This window comes from Vidua chalybeata, chromosome 2 (genome assembly GCF_026979565.1).
Source record: "Vidua chalybeata isolate OUT-0048 chromosome 2, bVidCha1 merged haplotype, whole genome shotgun sequence".
Classification (NCBI taxonomy): Eukaryota; Metazoa; Chordata; class Aves; order Passeriformes; family Viduidae; genus Vidua; species Vidua chalybeata.
In genome coordinates, this window is record NC_071531.1 from 105,213,158 (window position 1) to 105,235,017 (window position 21,860).

The 21,860-nt window shown below is 36.8% G+C and overlaps 2 long non-coding RNA genes across 2 annotated transcripts in view; one reads left to right on the plus strand and one right to left on the minus strand.

Annotated features, from left to right (window-relative positions):
• The window catches only part of LOC128802581 (uncharacterized), a 310,109-nt gene that overhangs the window by 91,563 nt on the left and 196,686 nt on the right, over positions 1 to 21,860 (minus strand). The gene's annotated exons all lie outside the window — the stretch shown is intronic.
• Positions 35 to 21,860, plus strand: part of LOC128802576 (uncharacterized) — a 34,481-nt gene continuing 12,655 nt past the window's right edge. Inside the window, exons 1-2 of the long non-coding RNA XR_008435489.1 lie at positions 35 to 211; positions 9,303 to 9,433. This is a non-coding gene — a long non-coding RNA (uncharacterized LOC128802576). The remainder of the gene's footprint in view (positions 212 to 9,302; positions 9,434 to 21,860) is intronic.

A 21,860-nucleotide genomic window follows, 5' to 3' on the forward strand; every position in this document is an offset into this window, starting at 1 on the left:
CAGCAGCTCAGACTGTGAGCATCATCCACAAGGGGACAGCATCCACATCCACACTGGAAAGATGCAGTTTGTGTCTGTGAGGAACAGAAAGGGGAGCAGCCATTGCTGAAAGCACCCAAAAAATTAAAAATTAAAAAAAAATAAAAAGAGAGAGAGAAGAAAAAAGAAGACGTTTTCTGGACTATTACTTCTGGACGAAGAGGGAGGAGAGGTGAGACTGGACATGCATGTCAGATATCAGAACCTGCTCAAATACAGGACGAGCCTTTTGTTTCTTAAACAGCGAGAGTGAGGTGATTTGCAATATTAACACAAACTTTGTGTGACAGATAAGGACTCTCTGGAATAACAGATAGTAATGTTAAGAGAATGTGATGAGAAGAATTAGATACCATTGGAGCAAAATCAGAACGTATCTAAAGGGAAGAGAGAAATGCACTAATATCAAATGTTATTCTGATTTTACAGCTCTCATCTTCATATCCTCAGTGTGCTCAAACTGAGACATAGCACACTCATCCCTTTCCTTTTTCTAGAAGCAAAAGTTTCTTCATCACAGTGCACATGGAAAGGATATTCATAAAAAACTATTCTCTTAATGTATCATTTAAATGACTTAGAAGAGTAACACTGTTAGAATGACTTGTGTCTAGTTGGAATGACCTACAGCATAGTTCTGTATGATTATCCCTAACACTTTCTCACCTTACTGATTAACAGCAAGGGGATAAAGACTTCAGAAAATTCCCACAGCTATCTAGTCCCAGATTTGCCATTAAAAAAAAAATCTACCCGTCTATTTTCTTATTTAGAAATGCTATGTCCAGATCTCGTAATTTAGTAAGAGTTCCTTTTTTAACTTAGCTGTAATTCCCACCCGATCATAAAGTATTGAAAATATATATAACCTACACAATCTATTACAGAAAGGAAATCACAGAAATAAAATTACAGAGAAACAGCAATATTCTTCTCTTCCTGCGCAAGCTCCATCTTACTCAAGAAATGCTATTATACCATCTCCTTGCTGACTTGTCAATTTACCTGCCCTTTATTAAAACACAGACATATGACAGCAGAAATTATTGCAGTTTGAATTACTTTTTGTGTGAATTCTATTCAATAGACCTTGATTTTGCCAACACTTTCAATTAAAAAAGTAGTTATTTGTGAAAACAAACCACTGTGATGTGTATACTTTTTTTGACCTATGTTTCCTTGAGCTGTGAGAGCATGAAGTAATGAATGAATTAACTTTTCTATTTATGAATACTTTTTATACTTACTTCACTAATTGCTTTGTGTTACTACTTAATACAGCATCAGCAGAATGTGAAGAAAGGAAGGGCCCAGTACTAAAATGAAATTCCAAGTGTTCAGAACCTGGTTTTGCCTAAACTGCCAGGTCTGCATTTGTAGTCTGTTCAATAAGAAAGATGTAAAATGCCAAGCACTATTTTAAAAATCCCGCTTCGTAAATTTTCCAGTATGACATTTTTACTGTTCCCTGTCCTGTAGGTATACCTGCACACACACACACAGACACACACACACATATAATTGATAAAAACACAATATTACACAGAACTAGATCACCAAAATATGCTGTCTATTCCCAGAAGTCACCCCTCCATGCTGGTTACACACTATTGTTGCAATCACCAGTGGGCCTGATCCTGAAATAGGGCAATACAAGTCCTTTTATTCAGGTGGATAATGTTTCTGAAATGACCTGAACCATTTCTCTGAGCACTGACTCTGAGGTGTATATTTGCCGCATAAAAGACAGAGTTTGTAAAAGGAAATTAAAGGTATTTGGTACATGCTGCAAACGCTACAAGAATGTACAGAATTCTGCTGTAGGATAAAACACTCCTATTTTCTTAACAATGCAATCTGAAGATAAACATTTGTGAGAAACATTCAGACACAACCTTTCTGCAACGTTGTTTTTAGAGGTTTCAAAAGCAGTCTGGGGAAAAGAAAAGCATTTTAAGAAGAAAATACAAAATCGGTTCAATGCCTGCAAAACCAGAATATTTTAAATTTTCTAGACAGTGAAGGTTAAAGCTATCCGGCATTCTCATAGTTCTCTCTCTCCTTTCAATCAATCTCATTGATTTTTTTTAAAGGTCAGAGGCTATACCTTCATTGATCAAAGAAACAGCCTGACACAGCGAAAGAGTCTGCCAATTCCAGACAGATCAATCACACCTTTGTCTGCTTTTGATACATTATGGTTATTTATTCTGCATCACCACGACTTTCTGTCGCATGGCTCTTAATGTAATAATGCTGCTCGGGGACAACAATAAAAGAAAAGGGGGGAGGGGAAATATTCTATTTAAAATATTTTAAGCCTCTCTCTGGTATTTCTGAGGGTGGCTTATGATGGAACTTGGCCAACTTGTTTGATTTCGCTTTTGCCTTGGAACTCCTGTTCTGGTATTTAGCTCTTCTTGGTCAGCGCTTTGTAGGATCTTAAAAAGGCAATATTTTTAAAACAATTTGTGCAAACTGTTTTTAAAAAAGTAATTAGATCTTGACAGAACAACAATTATGATCTAATCACAACCATAATTTTCCACATGTATGCACTGTTTTAGAAATGTTTTAATAAATAGGATGTAACTGATACTCGGCTACAGCTACGGACTGCTTTATGACTGTAAAGGGAAATGAATGGTCAGTCTAAAATAATTACTAGGAAATATTGTTGAATAAACAGATATAAGTGCTGAAAAGCTCCTGGCTTTTAAAACTATTATGCTGAAATCCAGCTAAATCTTTAAAAAATTCACTATAAGCTCATTGTGTGCCATGACTGAAAGTTCTGTGCTAATTATTTTGCTCTCCATAGCTCCGGCAAGAAGCCTTCAAAACTCCTATTGGTCTAATATCAAATCTTTTGTTCACCTTTGGTAGCATATCACTTCATTAGCACTACTAGCAACAGTTTACTTAAGAAAAATCATTTGTGGCTCTTGGGATATTGGTTATAAGTAAAAGCATTAAAATACACTTTTAAAAGTGAAATTGTATCCTAAGAGAAGCCAGTGGCAAAGTGCTTAGTGACTGCAATGGAGTGGGGACTTCACTGGAAGATGTTACATCTCAGCTCCTCCAATCCAAGCTATCTGCAGTAGAAAAGGCAGTTTGTGAGATTTTGAAGGACCCTAATCGTATAAAGATTTAAAAAACCCGACACATTTCTTATCAAAATAGGTAACAAATCTGTGATGGGCTCTATGCACCACTCAGTCCTATCAAGCAAAGTGAAACTGTTCAGTAAAATTAAGCATGCAAATCTTTGCAGAATCAGGATATCAGATAATAAGACATAATCACCATAGTTAGAACATTAAAATAAGATATGTAATAACCCAAACAATTGGCATTAGTTTCGGATTTCATTGTGCCTGCTCTGTAAATTATTGTGCACCCAATTTACAATTACATCAGCACTATTATGTAGAGCAAAAAGTAAGTGGTATACAAAGCTGAAATATTAAACCCATTAAAAAGTTATGAGTTTGACAGAGTCCCTACATGTATTTGTGTTCATGCCAAGAAGTGCATTTGAAAACCTTTAACGAAAGGAAACTGCCTTCCAGTGATAAACTGCAGTTCCTACAAGACATTGCTAAAATGCTACTGCCACTTTCAAAGGCCAAGAGACCTTAAGAATGGTTGCTGGCTGACAGCATTATACAAAAACATACAGTTTCTTCTGTAAAGAAATAAAGCTGAATGCACAACATTTCAGACAAGTTTTGAATAAGTCTATTTGTCCAGCTAACTTTGCAAAGGCTCTGAAGAAAACAGCACCATAAACACTTTCAGTCCCCACACAAGGGCTAAACAAAGAGTCCTCTTTCTAGCCATTTAATCCAGTAATTTATTTTTTCAACCATCACATAAATCGAAACACAGCTGTAACCAATGACTTGCAGATCCAGTTCCCTGCCAGCTGGATCCTGTTCTGCTGAAGCAGCAAGATTTTTACATTGTTCACTTCTTGTACATCTGGAGAAATCATTTAGGTTCAAAGGTGACTAGAAAAGCTCTTTAAATAAACTCAACCAACAGTGAAGAGAGGCCTATGTATCTACAAAAGCTCCACAGAGTTCCATTTTAAAGGTTTTTTCTTTAAATTACCGCATAGAGCAGTTTGCTTTTTTACTATTTTTGATTATGACATTTTAATTGAATTCTACACTCAAATATGTATTTTGATAACAAAGAAATATTTAGTATTTCCCATGAATTTTCAAGCAATGTCAATACTCAAAAGTGATCAGAGTCAATAGTGTGTGTATTTATCACTTTTAAAAGAATGACCAGACAAAGAGAAGTGTAGTGAAGAAAAGAAGTAACTCAATGCATCTAAGCTGCTGCCTGAAAGGCATCTTGACTTTAAATTAAAAATAAAACAAACAATAAGAAAGGATATACTGTACTTGGATATGCAGAACCTGAAATCTCTTAGAAGTTAGTCCTTAAAATAGCCTTACTTCAAAAACTCTGCCTCATCCCATTCTGCAGGAGTCTGCAGGTTAAATAACAGAAATGTCCCTGACATTTTAAACTGCACACAGCAAATTGATTACAATGCAGCATTTCTTTTACAAAAGCAATCACAAAGCAAACCAGCAGAATCTTTCAGAGGTAAATAACAATGAATATTAAAGGCTCATATAATCTGTATCTTTGATTAGTTTTCAGACAAAACAAGCACTCAAACACATTGACAATGGAAGGGGCTTGTACCTAGCCCAGGCCCCACTATCAAAAACATTTGAAACATTGAAAGTTCTGATGATAGGTCTTATTTAGAAATTCATAAGCACATGCTCTCAATTACAAATTCAACTAAAATTTTTCTCTGTATTTGTGCTTCTATTGAAAGCAGGTAATCTAGACACATCCAGATCATTCCCCAGTTGCTCAGGTAAAGATGTAGTTCCTGTCCTGCACATTATTAAAAGGCATTTCAAAATTCAGTTACGCTTCACTACTGTAATTGCTTCTTTTCCTCTTTTAGTACTTACTGTAATAGCTGCTTTGAAACAATGCTGATAAAAGTATCCTTTCTGCTTGCCTCTCTGGACACATCTCTGCACTTCTTCATGTTATTGCCAGTTATCTCTCCTCAGATTAACTGAGAAGCTACCTCACTTTCAGCTCTTGCTTCTCCTTGTCAACTCTTGCCTGCACTCATAATTATAGGAATGCTGTCTGTGCTCTGTTGTGAAAATAGGAGCATTAAAAAAAAATAAAGAAGGAAAATATAATATCTTTAAAAGCCAGATAAACCAGATATATCACCTGCAGAAATTAACATGCACAACTCATAACCAGGTAATTACCACATCACTCCAGGGCAAACTTCAGAGTATTTAGACATGCATTTCTGTCCACTAACATGTATAGATTCACATAAATACTCTAAAATTAAAAGTATCTAGTTTTCAGTTAATTACCATGTTTCTGGAAAGCTTTCTCACTTCAGTTCCTAATGTGTATTTGCCTGTAACTGTGGCTGAGTTTTTGCTTGATAACCAATGTAAGTGTCACAAAAAGAAGTGAATTTTGTCAGAACAGAAGCCATCAGTGCCCAGTGAGTGAGGCTCTGCAGGGCTTGCCATGATCAACTTTGCCAAAATCATCATACCAATTTAATAGCATAAACTTAATTTGCCACCCATTTCTTTTGTTTCACCAGCAGCAGCCTCTGTAGTTCAGAGTCTGTCTTGCCAAAACTATTTTACTCAATAGGCAAATGGAAAATAAATCTCTATCAAGATTTATTATTCAGTTCAGACATCATCTATGGTCTATGATGTGACATTGCCTGTTTTCTGCCTGCCTGCCTAGGGTACAGGTAAGTTAGATTTGGGTAACTTTAAGTCACAATCTGAAATACACCCTTCAGAGGCCTGTGACAGTCTAGGAAAAGTAAAATAACCTGGAGGGAGGTGTTACCTATTTTTGTTAGCTGCCTTTGGCTACTTAAAAGACTTCTCTTAACTCTCTCACATTGCAGCTGGCAGTACAGATAGTATTCTGATTTATCTAGGAATATAACTCCCATGGCAGATCCCAAGGAGATGTCAATATCTATCTGGTTTAAAACCTAAGATCTGCTGAAAGAATCTCCCAAGTGGAAATCCAACTCACCAAACCAGGAAGACCGAATCAGAGCTTTTGAGATCCCAAAGGCCAAATTCAGAATGTGCTAAGCCAGATATTCCAATTATCTGCATTTTTGTTTGGCAAATGTTATGAGCGCTGCTACTTAAGGGTTTGGATAATTATGCTTATCTTCTATAAGGCATTCACTTATGCCAATTTAAATTGTGGAGAGAACTTTATGTAACCTGTACCACTGGGTGCTTGCAGCAGGGATGAACAGCTTACAAAGCCTGGAGTGCCAGACTTCACATACATCTCCTGTGTTAAAGACAGAGCTTGTCAATAGGAACTAATGGGGGGACAGAACCTGCTGCCTTTTGAAGGTGAGTGATGTCGACAATCACTTTTCTGGCAGACTCCTGCTCCCATGCAATGCAGCAATTCCCATTTGCCAATTCCCAGTGAGTGTGCAGACCAAAACCTGTAGCATAAATCAGAACATCTGCCTGAAGTGGTGGTCCTATCTGCTTTCCCTCCTGGGTCATTTGTTCCTCCACCTTGTTTGTGCTGACACTTGCCTCTCACAGCTGTATCCTAAAGCAGATTAGGGACCTGTCCCAAAAAGTAAATCAGAAGAAATACAAGATCAGTTTGCAGAAGGATCAATCCTTCATCTGGCTCATTTAACAATCATATGCCAGCACAAAAAGCCAAGGGGAAATGAATGCCACTAGCAAGAGGATGGAGTTCTTTCAGTGGCAACCTGAACTCAGGCAGAATATACGTGACCTTCTAGTTGGAACCAGGAGCTGTATGAACCTGGGCTTCTCCAAGTCACCTCCTTAGGACACTAAAGGTCCCCAAGTTCTGACTATGAGGTAGTGTTGCTATGCTCCCTGGTATCTGTGTTGAGCTCTGCAACACAAAAGTAAAAATACTTTCTGATGCAAAGATATGAGACTCTTACAGCCAGAGAGAAATTAGAAGTTACAGCTAGGGGATAAAAGACTAGACACTCCAGGAAGTATCATGTAGAAAGGCTGTTCAGGGTGGTCAGAATAGTAAATGAGATATTAGCAACAGTCAAGCAATACATCAAGGCTGTAAATAACTGTGAAATCAAGTATTAACAGTAATCATACAACACACAGAGGCGGTGCTCAGAGATTCCAGTACACTTGAAATGTAAATTACAGTAGAGTTAAGGGTAGTTGTGACAACAGACTTGAGCCAAAAAATAGATCTCTAATTTTCAGACACTATGAAGAAGTGTATTTGAACTTTGCCAAAACAGGCTGAAATGTACCATATACATATAATTACTTGTACAGTCTTCTCCTTGCATGTATCTCATTCCACTTACCCAGTTTATAACAGTGTTTGCAGTCAATTATTTACGAAGATAAAATGGACAGGCTTAGGGTTTTCATAAAGTCCATTATAGCCATAAAGCATACAGAGAGAATCAATAAATTGTGTGTTATCTCCACGTAGCATTCAGCATTTTCCTGTCTTTTATTTTAGTGGGGAGAGGGGAAGGGGTAAATAACACGCCTATTACTGATGAAGTCAGTTCTCTTTTCACTGGATTTTGATCCACACACCACAAGGCAAACATATGCCTTTTCCTTCACAAATAAAGTGCCATCAGTCACCGCACCCGTATTTGTAAATCTTTTCTGAGATGCTGTGTTCTCACACGTGCAATTTGAGAGCAACAACATAAGATGAAACATATCATTGGGAAACATATCACATCCAGGACTTATGAAAAGGAGGGAAAAAAAAAAAAAAAAGAGGTGGAATGGCATGATCCACAGCTAGGTTTACGTTGTGCCCTGAATTCCTAAGCAGAACATCTCAGTACAACGACAGCATTTCAGCCCCCAAAGGCCCATGCCTCTCCAGGGATCAGAGCATTTGCAAGTGCATGGGGATTCCATGTGACGTAAGCATGTGACAGACTCTGCCTGGGAACCCACCAGCTGGCTGGAAGAGACCAGCAACCTGTGCTACCAAGCAGCTTAAAGAATTATTGAACAGACAGAAAAGAAACTTCCCATGTCCATGCTCATTTACCCTTCAAATAGCCCCCGAAACATAACTACTTTTGTAATCAAGTAAATTTGACCCATAATGTTGGCTCAAAGCACTTCATTTGCATATCCTCAAAAGAATATGTCCTTGAGTATAATCCTAGGGAGATGTAGGCATCAGAAAATACAGGTATCTTTTCTACATTTGCTTCATTTTTGATTATTAGGTTGCAATGGCAGGTTGAAAGGCACAGTTTCCCTTGTGAAATCCATCTGTACAAAGTCTTGCCTTCCCAGGACCCAAAACTGCAGTTTGGGATAGCAACACAAGGACATTGAGAAAATCCTTCTTAATACACCAGTTTTCTCCACGAAGAGAAGGAAGCTGTGCTACACTTTGAAAAGACATGCTTCCATGCTAGCAGAAGAGATGTCTGCAGGATAACCAGCAATAGGAGGAATGTAACTCTCAATCCCTTATGTAGCATAAAAATGGCCATAATGGGTTAAATCCAAGAGCCTTCTCGCTCAGCATCCTGTCTTCAACACTGCATATAAATAGATGCCAAAGGTCTTCCTTTGAATCAGACAAGCACAGATGATCCTTCTAACAAAAGACTGTGAGGTGACTATAAGGAAAAGGAACAGGTTTGTATATTATTGAGAAAGACTCCAAGTGAGAAAAATGAAATATCACAAAATTTTGCAGTCACATTTTTTCAGGAACTGAAGGGTGGCAGAGGGTACATAGGACAGGGAGGGGGATAGCATGCTGTTCTCCAAAACCCACTAAAACTTCCCTGTTCCCAGCTCCTCTCTGTTTTCCGTGGATACCATTACAGGGATTTCAAAGCCTCTTTGCAATTCTTTCATAAAGGTCAAATTCCACACTCTGTTCAGCATGAGCAGTGGTAACTGCACTGCCTTTGAACATCAGCTCTCTGGTGCAAGCAATCTCTTGTTACCAAAATGGGAACTGCTTCATACAGTCAGACTCTGGAGTCTGCTGAGTGCAGCTACCCAGATGACAAAGAAGCAAAGCCAACAAAATTCAACAACAACAGCTAACCAAGAGAAATTGTGTTTAATTATTTGTTTTTTGTTTTTTTTTTTTTTTTTCTCTCTATCCAGGGATCCCTTGGAATCTATCTTGGGAGCTTTACAAAGTAAGAAAAGTTATAAATAAACTCCTAATGACAAGATCACACATTTCAACTACATCGGGAAAGTTCAGAAAGCCACTTTGAAGATACTGTCTCTAGGTGAGTCTGATAAACAGTTAAAAGCTGTTGTGCCCCACATGTCATCAAATACACAGCTGACAAGTTTAAAGAGAGCTACTCCACTAATAAAATGTAGAGGATGCTAAGTAAATATATGTTACATTTCTGAGGCATAGAAGTTCTTCGTAAAGCCTTGAGCCAACAATTGAGAACCTTATAGTCGGAGTTCTTATAAGTTTCATTTATTAGACAGAAACATTATACCTCTGGACAGGGTACAGACACCATAAGCATAGTTACTTGAAAAATTAATTACCAAAATTTTCTGTGTATTTTAGTTAGGTAACTGCAGCCTTCATGGGTTGAAAACAAAAACCTGTAATTTAGCCAAATATCTAAGTCCCTAGATTTATGAAGTGGTTCATTGCAATGCAAAAGTGGCAGGCTGCTTTCCTAAATCCACCTGCAAGAGAAGTGCCATGTAGTCTTTTTTGATAGGAAAATGGTGCTCTTAAGCCTTGATAATATTAGAGTTCTTTAAAAGCAAGTTGAAGCACAGTATTTTTTCAGCCTGCCTTTACACTTGCTTCATTCTTAGAATTCAGCAAAAAAGTCAGCAGACATTTTCATTATTCAGTGAGGAGCATCAGAAAGCATGAAGCAAACAATACATGAGGACAGGTTTATAGCTTCTACCTCTCCAGCAATTCTTACAGATTTCAGTTGTTTAAAATTTTCTTCTTCTCTCCTGTCACTACTTTAGCTAGTGAACTCATAGCAGCAGCTTTTAATTTTAAATACCAGGCATTCACACCTCAATAAATGTGCAGCAAATTACACTACATCAGCACACAGTTTCCCTTTATTCACAGGGAAAACTGCTTCTAAAACTGTCTTAGGACTCATACTCTTCGATTCCCAGACTTTTTGGGTAAAGACACACCAAAAATATTCTGTTCATTATTAATCTAATTTATTAATATTTTTCTATCATTTTTAGGAAAAGAAAAATAAATTATATTGCATTCCTTTGAAACCAACATCCATTTGAAGGAAAAAACCCAACCCAAATGAAAAAGTATCAAATGACAGTCCCCATTCATTCATTTGGACTCTTGGTATGATTACTAGTGCTCATGATTGTGAGCGATGGACTCCTCTCACTCTTAAATTCCTCCAGATTATATTCTGCTCTTAAGAGACAAAATTGATTTGACTCATTGTCTAACCTGAAAATAAGGTTTTTCTTTTGATTTGTAAGAGTTTCAAATTTGATGTTGTTAGGTGTGGAAATGAAATCCACAGAACTGATGTAACACTTCAGCTTATTACCCAAAGGGTTAAAATGAACTTGAGGGAGCAATAATGTTTCTTTCACAGACCACCTTTTCACTTCAAAATCAAGTAAGGGGTTCTCAAGCAAAGGGATCTCAAGTAAAAGGTTTTTCTGTATAAACCCAGTCATGTAATTCATTAAGGTTGTCTGACTCCTCTGCTTCAGGACTACAGTCAGAATTTACCCAAATTGGCACTGAACAACAAACTTGCACTACACATTTTTCCTATATGAATTTTCTCCACTGATGTAACCTATATGCAAACAGTGTAGGAGAATATTTTCTCATTTACCATTTGCTACAAGGGTACAGCCAAAATTAGCCTAAAATGAAATGTACCAGTCAAATGAATTTGTATTAGCTCCTCCCATTCTTGCCGTCCTGTTATCAAAAACATTTTGATAATGTGGAGGGATTAAAAAAAAAAGGAAAAAAAAAAAAAAAGATTTTATTTTATTAGGCCAACACATTCTGGAGAAGAACTGTCAAGAGAGATGCTTCATTTTAAACCAATATTTTAAGCGCTTGCACAACAGCCTACAGGTATTTTTCAGGCAATATCTCCACAGAAAAAGTACAGAGTTTTTCCATAAAGAGTCCAATGTAGAAGTGAGATAGAAATAAAAATTTTCAGTTGTGTAAGAAGGAATTCTTTTTCACAATGAAACACTACTTCAAGATAATGGCTAACATGTACAAAACTAGCTTACACCAAACACGAGCAGGGACTAATCCTTCACCGGCTCACAAAGCAACATGGATCACTTTTAGCTTTAGTTCTTATGGGTTTTCATATAAAAATAAGGAAGTCAAAGAGTGACATCAGTGGTGAGAATCAGTAGAGAGGAGGCACCTCAGAACATGACAGCAGTTCAAGGTTTCATCTGCCTTGGTAGGGACTGAAAGAAGATCACAACAGGAACATGACAGTGAGAATTCTGCAACCTGCCCTTCCACAGAATTGAGGTTTTTATGAGAATATGAAAATATTGTGAACTGTAGAAGAGAACAGGAAGTAATTACAGATTAAGAGGACTATTCAATGACAAAAGAATGATGAAACCTTTTGATATTGAAAAATATTTAGTAATTTAGAGGAATTTTCAAGTATGTAAAAGAACATAGGACAAGACAAAACTACCAGAAAACAGAAAAGAAGACAAAGAATAGAGTGGTGCATGGATTTGCCTTGGAGTTAAGGGTAACTGTGAAAATACTTCAATTAATTTCTTTGATCTGGGGTTTTACTGAGATTCTTTGCTGCAATTGTGATATGGAACAACCTGGCAAAATATGAGACAGCATTGAAACCATAGGTAAAATATGGACCTTTTCTTTACGCTGAAAAGTAGATATACATCAGCATGCTCAGCTCATACTCAGCTCAAACCAGTTTAGTGAAAGAGGATAGAATCATAGCATCAGAGAATCATTCACGTTGTAAAAGACCTTTAAGATCACCAGGTCCAACCACTAACCCAGCACTGCCAAGTCCACCATTAAACCATGTCCTTCAGTGCCACATCTCCATGTTGTGTAAACGCCTCCAGGAACAGGGACTCAACCATTTCCCTGGATAGCATCCGACCTCCTGCCTCTGCCCCTGTGAAATCTTTGGCACTAGAAGTTCCATCAGCAGAATGAATCACCTTAATGAGCACCTTTTAATGGATTTCTGTAAATCCTCTCATTTCCAAATATTTTTAAAAGCACAGTTGTTTGAACAACTGTACAATGAACTTTTCTCCTTGAAATCTATTTTAATCAGTTCTGTACATAAAACTAAAAAAAAAGAGGATGCTCATTTTACTTTTTCCTTCCTCTCCTCCCACGTGTTCTACTTGGAGGTACACTGTGTAAAGATCCCTGCTGTGGGTGTGTGACTGTCCATGGCAACACTGGCACAGTTCTTGTATAACTGTGTAGTTATTTTTTATAGCATATGAGATTTACTCTTACCCTTACCTTTGGGCTGGAGAGAGACACATGTAGCCCAGCAGATGCAGAGGACGTAGTCAGGTTAATCACAGGGATAACTCTATAAACCTTAGCTGTGCTAAGTAATAACTAAAATATAAGCAAGGAACAAGGACTGTCCTGAGAAATCCCTCAGCTCTCTCAACAGTGGCAAAACCAGGGTAAATCTTGCCTCACAGAGCGAACAGCAAGGCAGAAGGGCTCAATCAAGACCTTCACTGACACCTCCCCTCTCTGGATTTCTGAGAAAGAAGAGTCTCTATGGGATGCTCAGCACCCTGTAATAATTGATACTAGAAGCACTTTTATCTCAGTTTGACTTTACACATTTAAATTGCTTTCCCAAATGTATGCACCTACAGGTTTGGAACTTTCTTGCATAGACTAGCATTTAGTTACTTATTTAATGAAAAAAATATTTTTCATCTCTGTTATTTTGCAGAGATAAAATTTGTGTCTCTTCACTTTTGCCAAATCTTTGCTCATTCTATGTTAGAAAGAGACACAACATATTCATTAAGAAATAGATTATTTTCTTCCTCTGTTGCTTATTTCTTCTCTATCACAGCAGTCAGAATAAGACAAGATGCTGCATTATATACTATCAGCCATACTGGATGTAGTTTATTGCATAGACAGGGTCATATTGCCATTGATTCTTGTTTTGTTGTGAGGGGATCCTTTTATTTGGAGAAATTATAAGGGGACAGGAGAAGCTGATGAAACTTTAAGAGACATCACAGGTTTTATTGAGTTGTCCACAATGACTTGATCTCTTTTTCTGGTCTTTTTAAATTAATTTAGAACCCAAGAGAGGTCATAAATAGTTCAAATTACTTCTTTCAATGCCTGCTAGCTTTCATACTGTTGAATTTTGTTTGACATCCTGTCATCCACTGCTGTAGATCTCAGGGTTCCCTTTTGAAGTTCCCCACATAGTGTGTTTTGGATTTGAGTAACCCAGCTAATTGTGACATTTGCAGGTGCTGTCATCTCATTGCCTAACTTTCTTTCCATTATTTCCATGTATTAAATAACAAACATCATAACTTGAAGCAGTGGAGCAGCCCACTTAATCTTTCAGTCACAGTGGAGGACGACTATATATTTTTACTCTAGACTTTGTCATCCAGCCATTTTCACTCCATGATGAGGATTTTCCTATCCCCCAGTGACTACTTAACTTCCTTAACAGCTGCTCCTGTGGAGAAAATTTTTGAAGTCCAAATATTATGTTGACTGATTAATTTTTCCTTTTTTTTCCTAATAATTGGTTTAAAAAAGAAAAGGTACAAATAAAAGAGCTAATAGAATAGTGAGGAATTAATATCTTTTCCAAAAAAAGACCTGGTAACTATGATATTAGCATTTCAGCATCTTACTTTAAATAGAGCCTCCTCTAATTCCTAGTCTCTATTTCTTTCTATTGTGCAGAAATATACTTCACTAGATTAATCTGTAACAGCTTTCTGAAAACTTGTCACAGTACTATTCAGTTCTTCAGTACTGAAGGGTCTTTATTCTTTGTTGATAGAGAAACTAAAACGTGGCCACATATAAATAAGAAATGCTTATAAACTTTATCACATTATTCCAAAAAGTATATTTCTTTAATTCAAGAAGGGAGAGGTATTGTCACATTCACAAGACAGGGAGATTAAGACCTTTTAATTATATTAGCATCCAAATATAACAAGCAAAGTCATTCAAATCAGAATAAAAATCCACACTCCTAGGCACTTTTTGATCTTAACCTTTCTGTACTTCAACTAGCTTTATAATCTTGAACTGAGAATTTTATAGCTAAACCCTTTCCCCCTCAAGTGTCAAACATTATCCCCACAGTTGTGGGATTCTTAAAATTCCTATCCAAATATTGCAATTTGAGATTACGTGGGGTTTTTTACCACATCCTTGAAAGAGTTAAAAGAACAATGCTCACATAAATACTTTAAACTTCTTGTTCCTAAGGTGCAGAACATACCGTTCACACCTTGTGGCAAGTGGAAGTAAAATTGATTTAATCCAATTTTGAGCCTCCTTTATCCTGGGCTGCTCTGCATGTCCTCATATAATTCAGTTGTCTCTTTGAGACTGCCTAGGTCTGAGCAGGAAATGCTCAGCTGCCCATAAGCTCCAGCCAGGATGGCTGGGATTTGTCCAGCTGTGCCTGACACACTCGGAGTCCCTGCAACCTCAGGGTTTGCCTGGAAAATGGCCTAATGGCCATTTTCTTGCTTCCCTCCACAGCAGAGCTCTTCCCAAGATGGACCTTGAACTCTTAGGGCCATGTCTGGCAGGTCCAGTGGTCCTTTCCATAGAAAAAGGGTCAGGTCACAGAGGATACAGAACAGGTGAAGTTAAATGCTGTGGGCAAGGGCATCTCTTCAGCTTCCTTAATGGGAAGTCCATGCTCCAGATTATTTAAAGAGAAAAGTTTGGACTTCCCATCACTGTTCCCCCTCCTTGTTCATATGCCGTATTCCTTTCCACTTAGACAATGAAGATCAACAAAGGCAATTTTAGCTTTATTTGTACAGCTACTTTTGCTTTCAGGATCCACTGAGCTTCAGAACTTGAATTTCAGTTAGTGTTGTTTATTTTAAACACCTTCATTACTGCAGTCTTTATATGTGCATATATTATGTAGCTTTTAATATTTATGACAATGAAATAGTCTTATTAAATGTGTGTTATTATTAAATACAAGAGATGCATTAATTTCAAGAAGAACTGTGGGGCAAGCTGTGTAATTACTACATTATAAAACACAATGTGAAAACATCACACTGATAGAGAAAACACATTCCAACGTGATATATAGACTTCAAACTGTGAGATGGTGCTGTTTAACACAGAACACAAGCACTAGGCCTTTAATGTACTGCCCAGAAAGGACTTTCATAAATATGTGTTTTGGACTAGTCATCATTTTGGCACACCAGAGGGCTCATCCCTTGATCCCAATGCTGGCAATGACATCTAGCACAAACTTGGACAAACTTCTAAATTGTCCTGAGCTCCTGCTTTTCACCATGGGTATCATGTCACAAAAGGATGTCACAGTCCTAGGTGACTGTGACACCCTTTTTTTAGAAGGTACATCCTGTTTGTTAGAAGCTGTCTGTGGAAAATTATTAAATAGAGGTATATGAATGGAGAAAGATACAAGGACCTTTGCTTTCAAAGCAAATCTGAATGATTTCCTGAGTACAAATGCCCATAAAGTCTTCAGAGAGGTTATCATGGAAGAGGAGGGACTTCTGTAAGATTGTGTATTAGCCTGTTTTTCCAACTATTCCCTAACACTTGATGAATGTAATTGCAATGTCTTATTCATGGATGTGTATCACTTAAAGGTGCATCATATTTATTCTACTGAAAATTATGAATATGTTGAATTTCTCAAAATGCTGTGGTTTGTAACCCTGGCAGTAAACAGACTTACTTTTTTACATATACTGATAGTAATATTTTTAAGTGGATGTCATTGAACTGCTGTATATAATGCTGGATTACCTTTAGATAATAGATTTTAGCCCACAAAACATATAGATTAGCAAAAAAGCAACAGTTCAGACAACTAGTTGGCAAATATTATCTGGTGAATAATTACAAAGATTATTTATATTATGCTTTACATTTTATATTTATTCCCTTTTCCTTCATGTTCTTCTGTTGAATTAATTTGAACTGGTTTTGTGCAGTTTCAAATGAACACTAATATTTGCACTTCTTGGACAATGTTATTCCAAAGATGCTAAGACACATAAGTGCAAAGACTTTTAGGATTACTGAGTCAAGTATCATGGGATAATTTTCTTTGTCTTATAGATGATCATTAATGATTCATTTATCTTTTCCCCTTGACTACCAGTACTGCAAGCAACAAGGCCCATTTCTCTTGCCAACTTGTTGGTTTTCTTTTTGGTAAATACATTTTTTCCCATTTACTTTTTATTTAAAGTTAAATTGAACAATTATTTTGTCCCGGAATGAACTTGACATTGTTAAGGCTTCATTTGTACACTTTCTATACTTTAATTTTTTTCCTTAATAATGCTCAATAACTAAGTAATTACTCTTCACTTAACTATTTCTATAAAGCACAGAATTATTGTCTATCTGCATGCAACTGTTTCTTGATATCTGGGGAAACTCCTACCTCCAGCTTTATAGAAAAGCTCTTAGAGGTAAAGAAGGGACAAGAATTCACCATGTTCCCTCAATCTTTTACCTTGATCTTATTTAAGAATAAACAAAGAAAATTTATATGAACAAAGTAATTAACTGGTGAAACTATATTCATGAAAATTTCATCCAGGAACAAGCACAGTGTTTTTTATTAAATAGCTTTAAATTAATAAGAAACATAAAGGTTCTAAAAATTAGTATAAATTACATGAATTTGCATACTTGTAACCTCTTGGTTAGATCACTTACCAGCATTTAAAAAAAAAAAAAAAACAACCTTTTTTAGATTCTTTAACAAATTTTCAAGATCAAGGCTGTGGAAGATAAACAAAAGCCCCAAACCACACCAAAAACAAACAAACAAACAAACAAAAACAACAAAACCCCCCAAATAATAAAAAAAAAAAAAAAACAAACAAAAGCCCCCATATCTATATGTTAGGAAATTTCTCGCTCCCTTACATTCCACAAGTTAGAACTCAATGTGCATGCTCTCATTAATGAGCACTCCTAAGTATTTGTCAAATATATTTATACACATTTGCTTCAATCCACATATTTAAAATGTAAAGCAGCTTTAAAGCTTCTGAAGTCCTCTGTAGCTCTGAAGCCATACAGAATTTTTTAGTATTTTCAAATGGTATTGCACTTAACAAAGATAGTTACATTTTCAGTATTTCCAAAACCATGCTATGGTCCCTAAAGATAAAAGTCACTGGAACTGAATTTATTTGAATATTTTAACATCAGCAAGGATTTTATTTATTTCTCCTTATAGTGAGGTTTTCTGGTTTTTAAGGTATTTTAAGGTATTTTTGAAGATCTACTCACATTCAAAAATCTGTGAGCGAAAAATTACATAAATGAAAGCAATGTACTTAATATATTTTGAGAATTTGACTTTCTCAGTATTTCCTAATTTAATATGTGTTAATTGAACTATAGACTTATGTTTAATAGACTATAGTCTATTAGTAAATGCTTTTCTTTATGCAGGAATCCTGTTTCCACGATCACTAGTTCTGAAATAAATCTTCACTCAAGACTTCACTCAGGGAGAAATTTACTATCAAGTCTTAAAAATGTAGCATCGCATATGGGGAGCTGTGTTGGAGATGCAGTATATAAAGGGCACTGATAGAAAGCAACAGTAAATTGAGGCCTGACTGCTATATTGTGGTTCTATCAAGTGGAGAGAAGAGAAACAACTGATGATGATCAGAAAAGTCAGTACAATCCTCTAATGCAACGTTAAAAACATTGTAAAATTACTGTAATTCTCTCCAATGAGAAACTACTATCTGGTAAATTAGGATTGTCTTTTAGAAGACAGTATTGTTTATTTTTTTTTTTTTTTTCCTTTCACAAGAGTGCCTATGAATATGGTTCACTTCATGTTATGCTACTATTTGTTCAAAACAAAAGCTTTGAGGATATCTTACATGAAGATTACTCACCATTTCATAACCATAGCAAAAGCCTGTTTTATTGGTTAGCCATTTCACTTAACAAGCAAATAACCTTGTAACACAAAACTGAAATTTGAAAATACCTAATAATATTATTTATCTCATACCATAAATATTCACGTTTTGTCCTTTATTGGACAGAGAAATTTGTGTTCATGTATAGAACAGAGAGGCAAAAATTCTCCTCAAAACAAGCTTGAATGCAAATCTTCACGCTCTTTTTGGATGCTGAATAAGCTGATCTACTTCATAGAAATTGCTCAGGTTAAGACCATGGTATCTCCCAATGTACACCTTGCTATTTTAACAGATTCCATATTCTGCAGATGATTTCACAGAACTGAAAAATTGGAAGCAGCTAAATTTACTTCAAGGAGATGGAAACTTATGATTTGACCAGTTTAGTGACATTTAGGGAATTAACGAGATATTCCGTTAATTTGTGTCATGTGGAACTGCTATTATACTCTGAAAAAGACTAATAGACCACCATTCTGTGTCTGGAAGTGATCAGCAGCCAATAAACTTCATTCTCTCATAATTTTAAAGGGAAAGAAGTTCTGGAACCTCAACAACTCTTCAGTGCATGGTTTGAATCAGAAATATTGCTACTTCTAGCGCCACTGCACATACTGTTCCTATTCACACAAATGTTTAGCATTCTTTATTCTAACTAGGAATTTCCCTGAATTAAGTTTTGTGGTAACAAGCTGCAAATTAATTACAGTTCATATAAAAGCTGGGGTTATCTTTTTTTTTTTTGATTCAGGCTTTTGGGAGTTTTATATTTCTCATTTACGCAAATAAACTGAGCAGATGCCAAGGGAAGGGCACACACATGAGTTAATTCTCCCTTATGATGACACTGTGCAGTTATAATATGACCATAATATAATCACATTTAGTGTTTGTTGTCTTAGACTAAACTGAAGTAACCAGCATCATTACTATATTTCCTGCATTAGTCAGAGTTATGGCTATCTGTGTGCCTTTGCTCTGGATTTTCAGTTTATCTTTAGATTTATATTTTTTGTTTCCTAATTCTCAGTAGTGGGGGATAATTTTGAGATGGTCTCAATATGTCTGAAATGTGTACTACCCTCAGATACTACTTTTCATAGTTACTGCCCTCCAAATTTATATATTATAATGGGGTTTTCTGCTTATAAAATAAATAGGAATTGACCAGAGAATACAAAAACTTATTCCTAGGAGGGAGTATTCTGTTTATTTACAAATATGAAGCTTTGCCTGTAAATCTTTCCTTCCTTTAATGTTTCACAGTTACCAAGATGTAGCAATGTGGATGAAGGACAACAATGTGAAGCTACAACATCCTCATGTCCTTTCCCCATATCTTTCAAGTTCTCTTTTTTCTTCTACCTTCCTGAACTCCTGTGCCTACGTTCCCAGGGCCCCTATAAGCAGTGACTGCAGTTCCATTCCTTGTAGCGTCTCATTCCATGTGCAGCTTCAATTTCCTTCCTTCTCTTACATCCTCTTACACTTCTTATCACATAATAATTCATCCTCCCTATTCCTTCCTTCCTCACATACAGATACTCTCTGCATCTCTTGCTGCTTTTTTCATTCATTGGTTCAAGTGCAAAGGTTTTGTTTCGGAAAAGGTAACAAAAATTATCATTAATTAACCTCTTCCTAGCTCCCCTCTGTTTGGAGCATTCATTTCTAAAATTTATGAATATTTATTTATAAATATTAAAAAGAAAGAAAGCTTGTCTTTATAAAATTACTGATAGATTTCAAAATATTATAATCTGGTTTTTATGCTTTGTAATCTTTGAAAAATACCTGCAGCATGAAAATAAGTAGGAGACTGTTGCAGCTGCTTTTACAGAATTGCTTTCTGCATTTAGTAAATTTCTTACTGATGAATAAAATAATAGATTTCTAGTTATAAGTTTCTTATTTTCAGTGAAAGTTTTGCAATTATAATCTCCAAGATGTCCCCTTTAAAAGCCTGTTATGCAAAACTCTGAAAATGAAATCTTTAATTTACCTTTGAATAGCTATTGAGTGTGAGAATTTGGGGGAAAAAAATCTACAAGAAAGGTGGGTTTTAAATAATGGATTTGCCAAACTGCTATTTAAAAAGTGAAGTTTAACTAAGAATTTTCTTTCTTAAAATATTTTCACACTGCACCTGAATGACTTGTTATTGAAGTATTTGAGTTCAAGTTCCATCAAAAAATTCCTTACCAAGCTGGTTTTGCAGACTTTCATTAAATCTCCGATGAAGCTTCTGAGTGCAAGTCCAAGTAAATTAAAGGCCCAATCAATAAAAATTGAAATCAGCCTTGCAAATCATGTTGCCTGCTAAGATCTGTCATTAAATTAGAGTCAAATCAAATTACACAATAACAAACAACAGCCGCTCCTCACGTATGAGAAGGATCCTTCGTACAAACCTCCCCTTGCCCGGAGATGAGCACAGCCTGACCCTCGCTCCGGACTCCCAGGGTCGCCCCTTGGAGAGGATTCCCACATCCTTGGCTCCTGGCTTAGGGAGCTGCGTGGGCCCAGCCCCGTGGCCTTGAATCACAGCCCTTATCCGCTTTGGTATTTCCAGCAGCTCACACGGCTAATAAATAGTACATTCATTAGGCAGACTGCGTGTTTACCGCCACAGACCAACACTTGGACTTTTTTAGCCAAAAAAAACCCCGAACTGACTCAATGCTATGCTCAATTCCTTCCTTTTGGGCACGACACTGCACGTCCCCGTCCTTGGCGGGGTGGCGATTGCAGTGAGAGCCACCCCTGCCCCAGCAGTGCATGAGGGCTCCCTGGTGCCCCTGGCAGGACGGTGCCTGCTGGTGCTAAGGACGGAGGCAGGAGAGCCTGGCAGCATTCCCTGACAGCATTGCCCTAAAAACAGGAGGCTGGGGACAGCACTGTCTCCCATGGCAGACAACTCCTCCCACAGTGCCAGGCAAGGGGAGGAAAGGAGTCCTATGTCCCCTTGGAGCACCTGCTGGGCTGGCAGCGGCATCAATAGGAGTATCAGGTGTGCAAGCTGGGCCTGTTTTCTCCGGCTGCATTGTTTATATTGCCTTTCTTTACAACAGCCAGAGGAGAGAAATTAAGGGGCTATTACCTCATAACAGCGCATAAGAGTGAATTGGTGCTGCATGTTTAAGTGTCTAACATTCAGGAGCACAACCTAGAGGCAGCTCCAACCACTTTATATATTTGACATCCTGTCATTGGGTCAAAAAGCTGTAAAAATGCCTTTGCACCTGAGGTTTCTCTTTTAAAACTTGCCCAGATGTTGTAAATCAAGAGGATGCTGGCTCCTAAATGACCAAGATATTTTGGAAAAAAAAGCAGGATTGCTTCAAAATGTTACACTAAGTATGAGTTAGGTTCTTAGACTCATCACTAAAATTTACATTTTGGCCATTCTGTTACAGCTATAATTCAAAACCAAAGTAATGATAAAAATGCCTCTAAATTCTTCCTGTATCA